Below are 18,486 nucleotides of genomic sequence, written 5' to 3' on the forward strand. Positions count from 1 at the left end.
TTGTGTGTGTTAGACCAGGTGTGATGTGACATGTACTACTTTGATGGGGAGGAAAGTTTGAGTTGTTTTTTTTTTTTTTTTTTTTGAGACAGTCTGTCGCCCAGGCTGAAGTGCAGTGGCGCGATCTCAGCTCACTGCAACCTCCGCCTCCCGGGTTCAAGTGATTCTTCTGTCTCAGCTTCCTGAGTAGCTGGAATTACAGGCGTCTGCCACCACGCCCGGCTAATCTTTGTATTTTTGTTGGCCAGGCTGATCTTGAACTTCTGACCTCAGTTAATCCACCTGCCTTGGCCTCCCAAAGTGCTGGGATTATAGGCTTGAGCCAACCTCACCCAGCTATTTATGTAAATTTAAACCTTAAATTGTTTGTGATCATATCCTTGACCTCAATTTGCATAGCTGTGTAAAATAAAGGGAGATTTATTTTGTGAATTTTAGATTTAACCGCATCAAGTTTAAGTTGACATCCTAAAAATGGATAAACATTAGGAGAATGAGGAAAAGCTATTAGTTGAGTGAGGAGCACATTGGGAAGTGACTTAAACTGAGGTGTTTATACCCCTGGAGGGGGGGCGAGTTGAATAATAGGTATATGACTTGGATAGCTTCAGAGCATAAAAGGATTAATGTCCAGATGCTCATCTTTCCTACCTTGGAAAAGACACTAAAGGTATTTCTTTTTTTTCTTTTCTTTTCTTTTTTTTTTTTTTTTTTTTTTGAGACAGTCTTGCTCTGTAGCCCAGGCTGGAGTGCAGTGGCTGGATCTCAGCTCACTGCAAACTCCGCCTCCCAGGTTTACCCCATTCTCCTGCCTGGGCCTCCCGTGTAGCTGGGACTACAGGCGCCCGCCGCCGCCCCCGGCTAATTTTTTTAATGTATTTTTAGTAGAGACGGGGTTTCACCGTGTTAGCCAGGATGGTCTCGATCTCCTGACCTCATGATCCACCTGTCTCGGCCTCCCAAAGTGCTGGATTTACAGGTGTGAGCCACCGCGCCCAGCCTTTTTTTTTTTTAAGACGGTATTTCGCTCTGTCGCCCAGGCTGGGGTGCAGTGGTGCAATCTTGGCTCACTGCAAACTCCGCTTCCCAAGTTCACACCATTCTCCTACCTCAGCCTCCCGAATAGCTGGGACTGAAGGCGCCTGCCACCATGCCTGGCTTATTTTTTGTGTTTTTAGTAGAGACGGGGTTTCACTGTGTTAGGATGGTCTCGATCTCCCTGTGATCTGCCCATCTTGGTCTCCCAAAGTGCTGAGATTACAGGCATGAGCCACCACACCCAGCCTACTAAAGGCATTTCTAGAAACATGAGACATCCTGGAAAGTATAGAGAAAGGCTCTACCTTATTTATTTTTTATTTATTTATTTTTTTTGAGACGGAGTCTCTTGTCACCCAGGCTAGAGTGCAGTGGCATGATCTCGGCTCACTGCAACTTCCGCCTCCCTGGTTCAAGTGATTCTCCTGCCTCAGCCTCCTGAGTAGCTGCGATTACAGGCACACGTCACCAAGCCCGGCGAAGTTTTGTGTTTTTAGTAGAGATGGGGTTTCATCATGTTGGTCAGGCTGATCTTGAACTCCTGACCTCATCATCTGCCCACCTCGGCCTCCCAAAGTGCTGGGATTACAGGTGTGAGCCACCGCGCCCAGCCACTACCTTATCTTTGTGTGACAATAGTTTTATTTGTTCTAGAATTCAGTGAAAGGTAACACCTATATAGCTTGGAGATTTTAGACATTTGGGTGTCACCTGCACCGTTCTCCCGTTTCAAGCAGTTTTGCCTCAACCTCCCAAACAGCTGGGATTACAAGCGTGCGCCAGCTAGTTTTTTTTTTTTTTTTTTTTTTTTTTGGTAGAGATGGGGTTTCACTATGTTGGCCAAGCTGGTCTCAAACTCCTGACCTCAAATGATCCACCCGCCTCAGCTTCCCAAAGTGCTGGGATTATAGGTGTAAGCCACCGCGCCCAGCCTAAGAAAGGGGTAGAGTATTTCAGAATGTGCAGGTTGTCCTGTTAATTGGAATGCACTCCCCCACAGAAATCCCAGACAGGAACTGCTGACCTGACTTGACTCAATATACCAGTGTATGTACTGAAGTAGCTGTGGCAAATCCTGAGTCTGGAAGAGCACTGAATGTAGGCGATAATCTACATCCTTTAGAGAGGCTCAAGACATCAGTGTTCCTTTATTTTTTATTTATTTTTTTTTTTTTGAGACGGAGTCTTGCTCTGTCACCCAGGCTGGAGTGCAGTGGCCGGATCTCAGCTCACTGCAAGCTCCTCCTCTCGGGTTCACGCCATTCTCCTGCCTCAGCCTCCCGAGTAGCTGGGACTACAGGCACCCGCCACTTCGCCCGGCTAGTTTTTTGTATTTTTTAGTAGAGACGGGGTTTCACCGTGTTAGCCAGGATGGTCTCGATCTCCTGACCTCGTGATCCGCCCGTCTCGGCCTCCCAAAGTGCTGGGATTACAGGCTTGAGCCACCGCGCCCGGCCCTATCAGTGTTCCTTTATACTGTAGTAACCTGATCACACCAAGGGTAAATAGGAAGTGATAGAAGAAAATTAGAGGTCCAAGGCAAAAATGGGTACTGAATCTGAGTGATCCCAAAGTCCAGCTTGCTCAACAGAACCAGATTCAAATAGTAAATCGTGGTTGTGGGTGTACTTACAGAGCTGATCCAAGATTCCTCTTGAAGTGTCTAGAGGCACAGCCTGTCACATGGGTCCTAACTACTATCTCTTCTATGATTTTACAAACTCACAACATACTCTACGTTCTAAGTGCAGAGTATGTTGTTTGATTCTGTCTCTGGATTCTACTTTCAAGAACCTAGCTGGTAAGAATTGACTTAGTTTTTCATCTTGATAATCCCAAACTTTGTTTTTGAGACGGAGTCTCTGTTACCCAGGCTGGAGTGCGGTGGCCCAATCTCGCTCACCGCAACCTCTGCCTCCCGCGTTCAAGCGATTATCCTGCCTCAGCCTCCCGAGTAGCTGGGATTACAGGCGCCCGCCACCACACCTGGCTAATTTTTGTATTTTTAGGAGAGATGTGGTTTCACCATGTTGTCCAGGCTGGTCTTGAACTCCTGATCTCAAGGGATCAGCCCGCCTCAGACTCCCAAAGTGCTGGGATTATAGGCGTGAGCCACCGCGCCTGGCCAGGAATCTGCATTTTAATAGTGTCCCAAGTGATTCTGATGCAACTGGTCTGCGGACTATACTGCAGAGCAGATGGTGAAAGGAATGTTGAATTTGGAGGATTTTATTGATGATGAATCCTGGGTTCCAGAAAGCTGCGAAAACGTTTCAGAAGATGGGTAACAGTGCAAATGGGGTCAGAAAGGGCTGCATGAGAACCAGAATCTGAGAGATGTGGAATGAGCTGGAAGCCTGGGCTTCTGGTGGTGACTGCATGAACAGGTGCAGCTGAGCCCTGGTGAACATCATGCTCACAAGCCAAGTGTGCAGTGTGACCTGGAGTCCCAACTCACTATCTGCAGGTCCAGGGACCCTGACTTCACAGCTGCCTCCCAAGGCTATTTTCCTAACCTCTCTACTCTCTTAGATCAGTGTTGCACTCATCGTTTCTGAAATATGATAATGTGTAGGAAAGCAGCAAGGTGAGATAGGCCCAGAAACATTGGGAGGGGTGCGGGGAGCACTAGGAAAGGAGATAGATTGGGGTGGGGAGGAGGAATACAGTCTCCCTCCCACATCCTTGGACCCCAAAAAGAAGTTCTGAAGACACATCCTTTTTTCTAGTATAAGGCACTATTTACCTTGATCCAGGCACTCTGAGTGAAAGGTGACTTCCGGACCAGGCGCCTTGGCTCACGGCTGTAATGCCAACACTTTGGGAGGCCGAGGCAGGTATGTCACCTGAGGTCAGGAGTTTGAGACCAGCCTGACCAACACGGGGAAAACCCATCTCTACTAAAAAATAAAAAATTAACTGGGCGTGGTGGCTCGTGCCTATAATCCCAGCTACTTGGGAGGCTGAGGCAGGAGAACAGCTTGAAGCCGGGAGCAGAGGTTGCAGTGAGCCGAGATCGTGCCACTGCACTCCAGCCTGGCAAGAAAGAAGTGCGAAATTCTTTCTCAAAAAAAGAAAAAGAAAATTAGGTGACTTCCTCAGGCTACAGTTAAAGATGATGTCATGGGTAGGAAGCCAGGCCTCACTGATGTTAGTACCTCGGGATGACCATAGAGGGCAGTATCGTGCAGGAGTTAAGAGCCCAGCTTCAGCGTCTGACAGACCTGAGTTTGAATCCTTCCTTTGCTCTTTGGTAGCTTTGTGTGTAGCTTTGGGTAAGTTACTCTATCTAAACCTCCAAAAATTCATTTAAAAACACTTCACAAGAGCATTTTGAGAACTACATGAAATAATCTATGCAAAGGACTTTGCAAAGAACCTGCCAGCGAATGCAACATTACAAATGGCAGTGGTTACTATTTTTGGCCCAGTCTTACTCTTTGTAAGTCTTAAAAAAAAACAATGTTTTTTTGCAGATTTATTGAGGATAATTGAAGTACAATACATTGTAGGTATTTAAAGTGTACAATTTGAAAAGTTTTTTGATTGTTTTTTTGAGACAGACTCTCACTCTGTCACCCAGGCTGGAGTGCGATGGCGCAATCTCGGCTCACTGCAACCTCCACTTCCCGAGTTCAAACAATTATACTGCCTCAGCCTCCCAAGTAGCTGGGATTACAGTCATGTGCCATCACGCCCGCTAATTTTTATATTTTTAGTAGAGATGGGGTTTCACCATATTGTCTAGGCTGGTCTGGAACTCCTGACCCCATGATCTGCCTGTCTCCGCCTTCCAAAGTGCAGGGATTACAGGCATGAGCCACTGTGCCTGGCCAAAAAGTTTTGACATATGTGTATACCCATGAAACCATCACCATACTCAAGATAATTAGCATACAGATCACCCCAGAAGTTGTCTCTTGCTCCTTTGTAATCTCACCATCCTGCCACTCCCAGCACTGTTCCCAGGCAACTATTGACCTGCTTTCTGCAACTATAGATTAGTTTGCATTTCTAGAATTGTAGAATTGTACATAAATGGAATCCTACAGTGTATATGTGTGTATACTAAAAACATATAAATTAGCTGGGCATGGTGGCAGGCGCCCGTAATCCCAGCTACTCTGGAGGCTGAGGCAGGAGACTTGCCGGAACCCGGGAGGTGGAGGTTGCAGTGAGCCCAGATCGTGCCACTGCACTCCAGCCTGGGTGACAGTGAGACTCAAAAAAAAAAAAAAAAAAAACACCATTGCTACAAACATTTGTGTACAAAGTCTGTGTGGACATATGCTTTCTTTTCTCTTGTGTAAATATAGTCATGTGTCCTCAAGCACAGGGATATGTTCTGAGAAATTCATCCTTAGGCAATTTTGTCATATGAACATCTTTGTACTTACACAAACCTAGATGGTATAGCCTACTACACACCAAGGCCATATGGTAGAGTCTACTACTCCCAGGCTACAAACCTGTGCAGCATGCTACTGTACTCAACACTGTAGGCAACTGTAACATAATGGTATTTGTGTATCTAACCATATCTAAACATAGAAAAGAAAAGATACAGTAGGCCAGGCACGGTGGCTCATGCCGGTAATCCCAACACTTTGGGAGGCTGAGGCGGCTGATTACTTGAGACCAGGAGTTTAAGACCAGCCTGGCCAACATGGTGAAACCCCGTCTCTACTAAAATTACAGAAATTAGCCAGGCGTGGTGGCAGGTATCTGCAGTCCGGCAGGAGAATCGCTTTAACCCTGGAGGCAAAGGTTGTAGTGAGCCAAGATCGCGCCATTGAACTCCAGGATGGGCAACAAAGCGAGACTCCATCTTGAGAAAAAAAAGAAAGAGAAAGAAAGAAAGAGAGAGAGAGAAGAGAGAGAGAGAGAGAGAAAGAGAGAGAGAGAAAAAGAGAGAAAGAGAAAAGGAGGGAACGAGGGAACGAACAGTAAAAATATGGCATAAAAAATTTAAAATGGGCCGGGCACAGTGGCTCATGCCTGTAATCCCAGCACTTTGGGAGGCCGAGGTGGGTGGATCACGAGGTCAGGAGTTCAAGACCAGCCTGGCCAACATGGTGAACTCCCATCTTTACTAAAAATACAAAAAATTAGCCGGGTGTGGTGGCGAGCGCCTGTAATCCCAGCTACTCGGGAGGCTGAGGCAGAGAACTGCTTGAACCCGGGAGGTGGAAGTTGCACTGAGCTGAGATCACGCTACTGCACTCCAGCCTGGGCAACAGAGCGAGATTCTGTCTCAAAAAATATAAATAAATAAATGGGGCCGGGCATGGTGGCTCACGCCTGTAATCCCAACACTTTGGGAGGCCAAGGCAGGTAGATCACCTGAGGTCAGGTGTTCAAGACCAGCCTGGCCAAGCTGGCAAAACCCTATCTCTACTAAAATACAAAAAATTAGCTAGGCATAGTGGCAGGCAGCTGTAATCCCAGCTACTCCAGAGGCTGGGGCAGGAGAATCACTTGAACCCAGGAGGTGGAGGTTGCAGTGAGCCAAGATCACACCACTGCACTCCAGCCTGGGCAACAGAGTGAGACTCTGTCTCCAAAAAAACAGATTAAAAATGGTGCACCTGTATGGGTGCTTACCATAAATGGAGTTTGCCAGACTGGATGCTGCTCTGGGTGTGTCAGTGAGCAGTGAGTGAATGTGAAGGCCTAGGGCATTATTGTATACTGCTATTGACTTTATAAAGACTCTAAGGCTACATTAAATTTATTTATTTATTTATTTATTTGTTTTAGTTTTTATTTTTGAGACAGAGTCTTGCTCTGTCACCCAGGCTGGAGTGCAGTGGCGCGATCTCGGCTCACTGCAACCTCCATCTCCTGGGTTCAAGCGATTCTCCTGCCTCAGCCTCCTGAGTAGCTGGGATTACATGCATGTGCAACCGTTCCCGGCTAATTTTTGTATTTTTAGTAGAGATGGGGTTTCACCATGTTGGTCAGGCTGGTCTCAAACTCCTGACCTCGTGATCCACCCACCTTGGCCTCCCAAAGTGCTGAGATTACAGGCATGAGCCACCGTGCCCAGCAAATTTATTTTAAATATTTTTTCTTCAATAATAAATTAACCTTAGCTTACTGTAACTTTTTTTTTTTTCTTCTCCCAAAGACAGGGTCTTACTCTTGTCACCCACGCTGGAGTGCAGTGGCACAATCATGGGTCATTTCAGCCTCCACCTCCCAGGCTCAATGGATCTTCCTGCCTTAGCCTCCTGAGTAACTGGGACTACAGGCATGCTCCATCATGCCTGGCTAATTTTTCTTTTCTTTTCTCTCTTTCTTTCTTTCTTTCTTTCTTTTTTTTTTTTTTTTTTTTTTTTTTTTTTTTTTTTTTTGTAGGCACAAGATCTTACTCAACTAGCAGGGAAGGCTTGTCTTGAACTCTTCTGGGCTCAAGTAATCCTCCCACCTCGGCCTCTCAAAGTGCTGGGATTACAGGCACGAGCCACTGCCTCTGGCACCACCAGGTTACTGTAATTCTTTTACTTTATAAACTTATTAACTGTTTTATCTTTTTTACTCTTTTGTAATAACACTTAGTTTAAAACACAAACACATTGTACAGCTACACAAAAATATTTCTTTATATCTTTATTCTGTAAGCTTTTTTCTATTTTAAAAATTCTTGATCTTTTTACTTAAAATTTTTTTTTGGCGAGGTGCAGTGGCTCACGCCTGTAATCCCAGCACTTTGGGAGGCCAAGGCAGGCAGATCACGAGGTCAAGAGATCGAGACCATCCTGGCCAACATGGTGAAACCCCATCTCTACTAAAAATACAAAAATTAGCTGGGCGTGGTGGTACACGCCTGTAGTCTCAGCTACTTGGGAGGCTGGGGTAGAAGAATCACTTGAACCTGGGAGGTGGAGGTTGCAGTGAGCCGATATCCTGCCTCTGCACTCCAGCCTGGCGACAGATCATGACTCTGTCTCAAAAAAAAAAAAAAATTATTAAAAGGTAAGACATGGGCCGGGCGCAGTGCCTCAGATCTGTCATCCCAGCACTCTGGGAGACCAAGGTGGGTGGATTGCTTGAGGCCAGGAGTTCAAGAGCAGCCTGGGACACATGGTGAAACCCCGTGTCTACTAAAATACAAAAAAATAGCCAGACATGGTGGCACACATCTGTCATCCCAGCTACTCGGGAGACTGAAGCACAATAATCACTAGAACCCAGGAGGCAGAGGTTCCAGTGAGCCGAGATGGCACAACTGCACTCCAGCCTGGGTGACAAAATGAAACTCTGTCTCAAAAAATAAAAAATAAAAATAAAAACTAAGACATGGCCGGGCATGGTAGCTCACGCCTATAAACCCAACACTTTGGGAAGGCCAGGATGGGAGGACTGCTTGAGTCCAGTTCAAGACCAGCCTGGGCAACATGGTGAAACCCCTGTCTCCACAAAAAATACAAAAAAAAAAAAAAAAAAAAAAAAGCCAGGTATGGTGGCGTGTGCCTCTCATCCCAGCTACTTGGGAGGGTAAGGTGAGAGGATTGCTTGAGCCCAGAGGCAGACATTACAGTGAACTGAGATCACACGACTGCACTCCAGCCCGGGCGACAGAGCAAGACCTTTTCTCAAAAAAAAAAGAAAAGAAAAGAAAAGAAAGAGGCCGGGCGTGGTGGCTCATGCCTGTAATCCCAACACTTTGGGAGGCCGAGGAGGGTGGATCACGAGGTCAGGAGATCGAGACCATCCTGGCTAACACAGTGAAACCCCATCTTTACTAAAAAATACAAAAAAATTAGCCAGCCGTGGTGGCAGGCTCCTGTAGTCCCAGCTACTCGGGAGGCTAAGGCAGGAGAATGACGAGAACCCAGGAGACAGAGCTTGCAGTGAGCCTATGTTGTGCCACTGCACTCCAGACTGGGCAACAGAGCAAGACTCCATCTCAAAAAGAAAAAAAAAAAAAAAGAAAAGAAAAGGAAACTAAGATATGAGCATACACTTTAGCTTAGGTCTACCCAGGGACAGGATCATCAGTCCACCCACCTGGGCCTCCCACCTCCACATCTTGTCCCACTGGAAGATCTTCAGGGGCAATAACACTCACCTTTTGTGATAACATGTCTTTTTCTGGAATACCTCCCAAAGACCTGCCTGAGACTGTTTCACAGTTAACTTGTTTCTTTTCTTTTTTTTTTTTTTGGAGACGGAGTTTCGTTCTTGTTGCCCAGGCTGGAGTGCAATGGCACGATGTCAGCTCGCTACAACCTCTGTCTCCTGGCTTCAAGTGATTCTCCTGCCTCAACCTTACAAGTAGCTGGGACTATAGGTGTGTGCCACCATGCCTAAGGCTAACTTTTTGTATTTTTAGTAGAGATGGGGTTTCACCATGTTGGCCAGGCTGGTCTTGAACTCCTGACCTCAGGCGATCCACCCACCTCGGCCTCCTAAAGGGCTGGGATTATAGGCATGAGTCACCGTGCCTGACCAACGTGTTTCTTTTAAGCAGAAAGAGTGCACTCTAAAATAACGATAAAAAATGTAGTAAATATGTAAACCAGGCTGGGCGCAGTGGCTCAGACCTGTAATCCCAGTACTTTGGGAGGCTGAGGCGGGTGGATCACGAGGTCAGGAGTTCAAGACCAGCCTGGCCAAGATGGTGAAACCTCGTCTCTACTAAAAATACAAAAAATTAGCCGGGCGTGGTGGCAGACACCTGTAATCCCAGCTACTCGGGAGGCTGAGGCAGAGAATTGCTTGAACCCAGGAGGCAGAGGTTGCAGTCAGCCGAGATCGGGCCATTGCACTCCAGTCTGGGCAACAGAGCAAGACTCTGTCTCAAATAAACAAACAAACAAAATAAAACATAAACCAGTAACATAGTTATTATCATTATCAAGTATGATATACATAACTGAATATGCTATACTTTTAAACAACCAGCAGTGCAGTAGGTTTGTTTACACCAGTATCACCACAAACACGTGAGTAATGTGTTGTACTATGATGTTATGATGGCTACGGCTCTAAGCCATAGGAATTTTTCAGCTCCATTATAATCTTATGAGACCACCATCATTAATGTGGCCATTGTCAACCAAAATGTCGTCATATGGTGCATGGCTGTATCTAGAAGTGGAATTACTGGCTGGGTGAGTTGTACAGTAGACATATACTTAATGTTATTTTTTTCCTCTGAGTCTGCTTGCTAGGGAATACACTTAAATTTTTAAGAAACCACTGCCAGGTGTGGTGGCTCATGCCTGTAATCCCAGTACTATGGGAGGCTGAGGTGGGAGGATCGCTTGAGGCCAGGAGGTAGAGGTTGCAGTAAGCCAAGATTGTACTACTGCACTCCAGCCTGGGCGACAGATTGAGACTCTGTCTCGAAAAAAATAAACAACTAACATCAGTCACTTTCTTGGGATAGTCCCTCCTGTCCAGGAAGTTAACTCAGGAGACCAAACTATAAAACTAAGGCTTATTTCATCAGCACAGGATTAGGGCTGGAGTAGTAAATTGCTCCTCTACTCTAGGAACAGTTTTATCTAGGAAAGATAATCATTTCTGTATAAAACGACACACTCTCTATGACTCTATAAACAAGATATACTTCCGGTAATCTTTTTTGTTTTTGTTTCTTGGGGCATTTTTATTGAGATGGAGTCTCACTCTTGCCAGACTGAAGTGCAGTAGCACCATCTCAGCTCACTGCAACCTCTGCCTCCTGGGTTCAAGCGATTCTCCTTGCCTTAGCCTCCTGAGCAGTTGGGATTACAGGCATGTGCCACCATGCCCAGCTAATTTTCTACTAATCTTTCTTTCTTTCTTTTTTTTTTTTTTTTGGAGACAGAGTCTTGCTGTGTCACCAGGCTAGAGTGTAGTGGCGCAATCTTGGCTCACTGCAACCTCCGCCTCCCGGGTTCAAGCCATTCTCCTGCTGCTTTAGCCTCCAGAGTAGCGGGGATTACAGGCACCCACCACCATGCCCAGCTAATTTTTGTATTTTTAGTAGAGATGGAGTTTCACCATTTTGGCCAGGATGGTCTCGATCTCCTGACCTTGTGATCCACCTGCCTCGGCCTCCCAAAGTGCTGGGATTACAGGCATAAGCCACCGCGTCTGGCCATTTTCTAGTAATCTTTCTAAATCCTCCTCTTAAAAAACAATTACAGGCCGGGCGCGGTGGCTCAAGCCTGTAATCCCAGCACTTTGGGAGGCCGAGACGGGCGGATCACGAGGTCAGGAGATCGAGACCATCCTGGCTAACACAGTGAAACCCTGTCTCTACTAAAAAATACAAAAAAACTAGCCGGGTGAGGTGGCGGGCACCTGTAGTCCCAGCTACTCAGGAGCCTGAGGCAGGAGAATGGCGTGAACCCGGGAGGCGGAGCTTGCAGTGAGCTGAGATCCGGCCACTGCACTCCAGCCTGGGTGACAGAGCGAGACTCGGTCTCAAAAAAAAAAAAAAAAACAACAATTACAACCTGTAATCCCAGCATTTTGGGAGGCTGAGGCGGGCAGATCATGAGGTCAGGAGATTGAGACCATCCTGGTGAACATGGTGAAACCCCGTCTCTACTAAACATACAAACAATAAGCCGAGCATGTTGGCGGCGCCTGTAGTCCCAGCTACTCAGGAGGCTGAGGCAGAAGAATCACTTGAACCCAGGGACAGAGGTTGCAGTGAGCCATGATCATGCCACTGCACTTCAGCCTGGGCAACAGAGCGAGACTCCGTCTCAAAAAAAAAAAGTTACAAATGCATTTGCTATATTTGTGCATGGAATATTTCCAGAATGATTCTCAAGAAATTATTAACAGTTGTTGCCTCCAGGGAAAAGAACTGGGTGACTGGAGGACAAATGGAAGAGAGACTTCTTTTTCAGTGCTGTGGTGCTAGTCCAAGTCACCATTATCTCTCACCTAAATTATATTGGGACCTCCTACCCGGCCTTCTTGCATCTATTCTTGTCCACCACAGTTCTTTTACCACACAGCAACAAGACTGATTATTTTATTTTAGTTTAGTTTTTGAGACAGAGTCTCGCTCTATCACCCAGGCTGGAACGCGGTGGCGCAATCTTGCAACCTCCACCTCCCAGATTCAGCGATTCCTCTGCCTTAGCCTCCAAGTAGCTGGGATTACAGGCATGTGCCACCATGCCCGGCTGATTTTTTATTTTTTTCTAGTAGAGACGGGATCTCAAGATGTTGGCCAGGCTGGTCTTGAACTCCTGACCTCAAGTGATCCATCTGCCTCGGCCTCCCAAAGTGCTGGGATTACAGGCGTGAGCCACCACGCCCAGCCAAGGCTGATTATTTTAAAAAGCAAACCGCTGCCAGGTGTGATGGCTCACACCCGTAATCCCAGTGCTGTGGGAGGATCCCTTAAGTCCAGGAGTCCCAGACCAATCTTATCAACATGGTGAAACCTCATCTCTACAAAAAAAATTTTTTTAATTAGCCAGGTATGGTGGTATATGACTGTAGTTCCAGCTACTGGGGAGGCTGAGGTGGGAAGATCCCTTGAGCCTGGGAGGTTGAGGCTGCAGTGAGCCAAAATAGTGCCACTGCACTCCAGTCTGGGCAACAGAGCAAGACCCTGACTCTTAAAAAAAAAAAAACTGGGAGTGGTACCTCACGCCTGTAATCCCAGCACTTTGGGAGGCCAAGGCGGTGGATCACGAGGTCAGGAGTTTGAGACCAGCCTGGCCAACATGGTAAAACCCTGTCTCTAATAAAAATACAAAAATTAGCCAGGTGTGGTGGCACGTGCCTGTAGTCCCAGCTACTTGGGAGACTGAGGCAAGAGAATAGCTTGAACCCAGGAGGCGGAGGTTGCAGTGAGCCGAGATTGAGCCACTGCACTCTAGCCTGGGTGACAGAGCAAGACCCTGTCTCAAAAGAAAAAAGAAAAAAAAACAAATACAAAAATACAATCTCATTACTCCCCAACTTAAATTCTTAAGCTTCTCTCTGTAATTAAAATTTACACTCCTTACTATGGTATATATGCCCCTGCATGGTCTGGCCCCTCCCTTCCTCTCTAACAACCTCCTCTCCCATGGCCTCCCTATGATTCTCTCTATTCCACCACACTGGCCTCCTTTCTGTTGCTCAGACCCTCCAAGCTCATTCTTCCTTCAGGCCTTGTCCCCTCGCTAGTTGCTCTGCCAGGAATGCTCTTCTTTCAGGTCAACACACAACTGGCTCCTTCTTATTTAAAGCTTGGTGCAAATGACACTGTGTCAGAGACCCCCCTTCTTGACCATTCTATCTAAATTAGCTCCTCCAGGTGCACAGCAGTGCTCACCTTCCCAGTACCTTGTTTCGTTTTCTTCATGCCACTTACTACTGAAGTTATTCCCTGAGTTGTTCATTGGCTGTCTGCACTCTCTAGAATGTAAGCCCCTTGAAGGCAGAAACTTGTTGTTCTCCTGTGTCTTCAGTGTTTGGAGCAACACATAACACTGAATGAATGAATGAATGCATGCATGCATGTATGGGAGTGCATGGGAAGGATGCAGGTGGCAGGCAGTTGTATTCGTTTCTTCTCAGTGCTGTAATAAATTACCACAAACTCAGTTTTATTATTTTATAGTTCTAGAGGTCAGAATCGAAACAGGCCTTACAGGACTACAAGGTGTTAGCGAAGCTGGGTGCCTTCTGGAGGCCCTAGGGGAGAATCTATTTCCTTCCCTTTTCAGCTCCTAAAGGCTGCCTGAATTCTTTGGCTGAGGTTTCAGTGAGCCAAGATCGCGCCATTGCACTCCAGCCTGGGCAACAAGTGCAAAATTCTGTCTTAAAAAAAAAAAATTGGTCTGGGTACCAATTTTACTAGTCCTTGGATGTTTCAAAGATAAATCAGATGCAAGCCAGGCGGCTCATGCCTGTAATCCCAACACTTTGGGAGGCCAAGGCAGAGCATCACTTGAGGACAGGAGTTTGAGATCAGCCTGGGCAACATAGCAAGACCCTCTTTCTTTCTCTCTCTCTCTTTTTTTTTTTTTTTTGAGATAGCGTCTCACTCTGTTGCCCAGGTTGGAACGCAGTGGTGCAGTCTCGGCTCACTGCAAGCTCCGCCTCCCAAGTTCACACCATTCTCCTGCCTCAGCCTCCTGAGTGGCTGGGTGTACAGGTGCCCTCTGCCATGCCCGGCTAATTTTTTGTATTTTTTTTTTTTTTTTTTTTTTTTTTTGAGACGGAGTCTCGCTCTGCCGCCCAGGCTGGAGTGCAGTGGCCGGATCTCAGCTCACTGCAAGCTCCGCCTCCCGGGTTCACGCCATTCTCCTGCCTCAGCCTCCCGAGTAGTTGGGACTACAGGCGCCCGCCACCGCGCCTGGCTAGTTTTTTGTATTTTGTAGTAGAGACGGGGTTTCACCGTGTTAGCCAGGATGGTCTCGATCTCCTGACCTCGTGATCCGCCCGTCTCGGCCTCCCAAAGTGCTGGGATTACAGGCTTGAGCCACCGCGCCCGGCCAATTTTTTGTATTTTTAACAGAGACGGGGTTTCACCATGTTAGCCAGGATGGTCTTAATCTCCTGACCTCGTGATCCTCCCGCCTCGGCCTCCCAAAGTGGTGGGATTACAGGCGTGAGCCACCACGCCCGGCCTCTTGCTTTCTTTCTTTCCTCTCACTCTCTCTCTTTTCTTTTCCTTTTCTTTCCCTTTCCTTTGCTTTTCTTTCTTTTTTGAGACAGAGTCTCACTCTCTTGCACAGGCTGGACTGCAGTGGCACACTCAGCTCACTGCAACCTCCATCTTCCAGGTTCAAGCAATTCTCCTGCCTCAGCATCCCGAGTAGCTGGGATTACAGGTGCCTGCTACCACGCCCAGCTAGTTTTTATATTTTTAGTAGAGACAGGGTTCACCATGTTGGCCAGGCTGGTCTCAAACTCCTGATCTGAGGTGATCTGCCTGCCTTGGCCTCAACTTAGACCTTAGCATCACCAAAAACTGTACCATTTTAGAAATCTCAATCCCAAATCTCCAATAACTTCCCTTTTAGCTCACTTACTCAACCATGCCCACCTCAGCAATTTGTGTCCTTCACTTTCACTCCAATCCATTTGTCTTACCATTTCCCCAGTATCCAGCAGTCTCCACATATTTATTCAAGAATCTTGGTTTCTTTAATGAGAAATGATAATTAGAGTTAGGCATAGTGGCTCACACCTGTAATCCCTGTGACTTGGAAGACTGAGGCAAGATGATCACTTGAGTCCAGGAGTTTGAGACCAGACTGGGGAACAATAGTGCCCAATGGTCTGTACAAAAATTAAAAACTTGGCTGGTGGGGGGCAGGTGTGGTGGCTCACACCTGTAATCCCAGCAATTTGGGAGGCCGAGGAGGGTGGATCACCTGAGGTCAGGAGTTCGAGACCAACCTGGCTAACATGGTAAAACCCCATCTCTACTAAAAATACAAAAATTATCTGGGCATGGTGACAGATGCCTGTAATCCCAGCTACTCAGGAGGCCAAGGCAGGAGAATCACTTGAACCTGGGAGGTGAAGGTTGCAGTGAGCCGAGATCATGCTGTTGCACTCCAGCCTAGAGGACAATAGCAAAACTCCATCTCAAAAAATAAAAAATAAGAAAAAACTTGGCTGGGCACTGTGGCATGTACGCATAGTTCCAGCTACTTGGGAGGCTCAGACAGGAGGATTGCTGCAGTGAGCTATGATTCTGTCACTGCACTCCTGCCTGAACAACAGAGTGAGACTCAACTGTAAAAGAGAAAAAAAAGGTAATTAGAGACTACCATCTCTGCACCAGGTGCTCATTACTATTGAAGATGCTCATTACTGGCGGGGCGCGGTGGCTCAAACCTGTAATCCCAGCACTTTGGGAGGCCGAGACGGGCGGATCACAAGGTCAGGAGATCGAGACCATCCTGGCTAACATGGTGAAACCCCATCTCTACTAAAAATACAAAAAAAAAATAGCCGGGCGAGGTGGCGGGCGCCTGTAGTCCCAGCTACTCGGGAGGCTGAGGCAGGAGAATGGCGTAAACCCGGGAGGCGGAGCTTGCAGTGAGCTGAGATCCGGCCACTGCACTCCAGCCTGGGCGACAGAGCGAGACTCCGTCTCAAAAAAAAAAAAAAAAAAAAGAAGATGCTCATTACTATTGGGTTTGTCAAATTTGGGACTATGAAACTACAAAAAGTCTGTGTTTTCTTTCTTCCATCAAGAGTCATGGTTCTAGCCAGGCATGGTGGCGGGCGCCTGTAGTCCCAGCTACTCCGGAGGCTGAGGCAGGAGAATGGTGTGAACCTGGGAGGCAGAGCTTGCAGTGGGCCGAGATGGGGCCACTGCACTCCAGCCTGGGCGACAGAGCGAGACTTCGTCTTACCAAAAAATAAAAAATAAAAAAAGGAGTCATGGTTCTTATGGACACAGAAATGAGAGAATTAGAACATTCCATAATTCCTCATTTGTTTTATCCTACACAATACATTAAACAGTCTCAGAATAACTAGTATTAATACCTTTATCATTATGATTACTAAAAACATATTTAAACTTTTTTTGTAAATGCTATTCCCTTTCTCCTATTTTTTATGGTTATAATGTCTACATTATCAGATCATATGGCCATTACATACTATGCTCTCTCTCTTTTACCTTCATTTAGTCTCATTTCCATGAGTAGCTAATATACGGTACTGACCCTCAGCCCTTATGTTGACATCTCTCTAGCCAGTTTGGTTGTCTAAAGTGCATTCTCTAGTGGATTTCTCAGGAAGGGGTCATGGGAACAATAATCCCTGAGTCCCTATGTATTGATGACAATTTGTCTGTGCCCATTATAGTTGAAGGTTAGCTTTGCTTTGGCTCACCTGTTCTTCCTTTATATTTATTTATTTATTTTTTTTTTATTATTATTTTTTGAGACGGAGTCCCACTCTGTCGCCTAGGCTGGAGTGCAGTGGTGCGATCTCAGCTCGCTGCAACCTCCGCTTCCCAGGTTCAAGCGATTCTCCTGCCTCAGCCATCCAAGTAGCTGGGTTTACAGGCACACACCACCATGCCCGGCTATTTCATATATATGTATTTTTTAGTAGAGATGGGGTTTCACCATGTTGGACAAGCTGGTCTCCAACTCCTGACCTCAGGTGATCCACCCACCTCAGCCTCCCAAAATGCTGGGATTACAGGCGTTGAGTCACCACGCCCGGCTTGTTATTCCTTAAATATTTAAAATATGTCAGCTAGGTGTGGTGGCTCACGTCTATAATCCCAGCACTTTGGGAGGCCAAGGCAGGCGAATCACTTTGAGATCAGGAGTTTGAGACCAGCCTGGCCAATGTGGTGAAACCTCATCTCTACCAAAAAAAACCCCACAAAAATTAGCCAGGTGTGGTGGCAGTTGCCTATAATCTTTTTCAGATTATAATATCTGTCATTTTGGACAAATGAGATCACTTGATCACTTTGGATCACTTGAGTTCAGGAGTTCAAGATTAGCCTGGCCAACATGGCAAAACCCCATCTCTACTAAAAATGCATAGATTAGCCAGGTGTCATGGTGCAGTCCTGTAACCCCATCTACTTGGGAGGCTGAGGCATGAGAACCGCTTGAATCTGGGAGGTGGAGGTTGCAGTGAGCCAAGATTGCACCACTGCACTTCAGCCTGGGCAACAAAGTGAGACTGTCTCAAAAAAAATTTCTTTCTTTCATTTATTTATTTATTTGTTAATTTTAGAGATGAGGTCTCACTCTGTTGCCCTGGCTGGAGTACAGGTGCAAGCCACAGCGCCCAGCTTCTTTCATATTTTTTTGGAGACAGACTCTCGCTCCGAAATGCTGGAGTGCAGTGGCATCATCTCAACTCACTGCAACCTCCACCTCCCAGGTTCAAGTGATTCTCCTGCCTCAGCCTCCCAAGTGGCTGGGACTACAGGTGCATGCCGCCATGCCTGGCTAATTTTTGTATTTTTAGTAGAGACGGGGTTTTGCCATGTTGGCTAGGCTGGTCTCAAAGTGCTGTGATTCGCCTGCCTCAGACTCCCAAAGTTCTGGGATTACAGGCATGAGCCACAGCACCTGGCTTTATATTACTTTCTTAAGGTCTTTTAGCTCATTTTAAAATAAAATGTTATGATTTTCATCTGTTTTATGAGCATCTCTCTGGCATGAATCTTTTTCTGTCCTCATTATCTGTTTTATTTTTCTTTCTTTTTTTTAAACCTACCTATTCTCAATTCTCTTTTTTCTTTTTAACTTTTTTTTTTTTTTTAACGAGACCAAGTCTCACTCTTGTTCCCCAGGCTGGAGTGCAATAACATGATCTTGGCTCACTGCACTGCAACCTCTGCCTCCCGGGTTCAAACCATTCTCCTGCCTCAGCCTCCCAAGTAGCTGGGATTACAGGCACCTGCCAGTATGCCCAGCTAATTTTTGTATTTTTAGTAGAGACAGGGTTTCATCATGTTGACCAGGTTGGTCTCGAACTCCTGACTTCAGGTGATCC

General features: G+C 46.5%; 1 protein-coding gene across 1 annotated transcript in view; it reads right to left on the reverse strand.

Annotated features, from left to right (window-relative positions):
* PYM1 (PYM homolog 1, exon junction complex associated factor) overlaps nucleotides 1–18,486 on the reverse strand; it is a 233,812-nt gene that overhangs the window by 145,101 nt on the left and 70,225 nt on the right. The window lies entirely within an intron of this gene.

The sequence above is a fragment of the Macaca thibetana genome, chromosome 11, assembly GCF_024542745.1.
Source record: "Macaca thibetana thibetana isolate TM-01 chromosome 11, ASM2454274v1, whole genome shotgun sequence".
NCBI lineage: Eukaryota > Metazoa > Chordata > Mammalia > Primates > Cercopithecidae > Macaca > Macaca thibetana.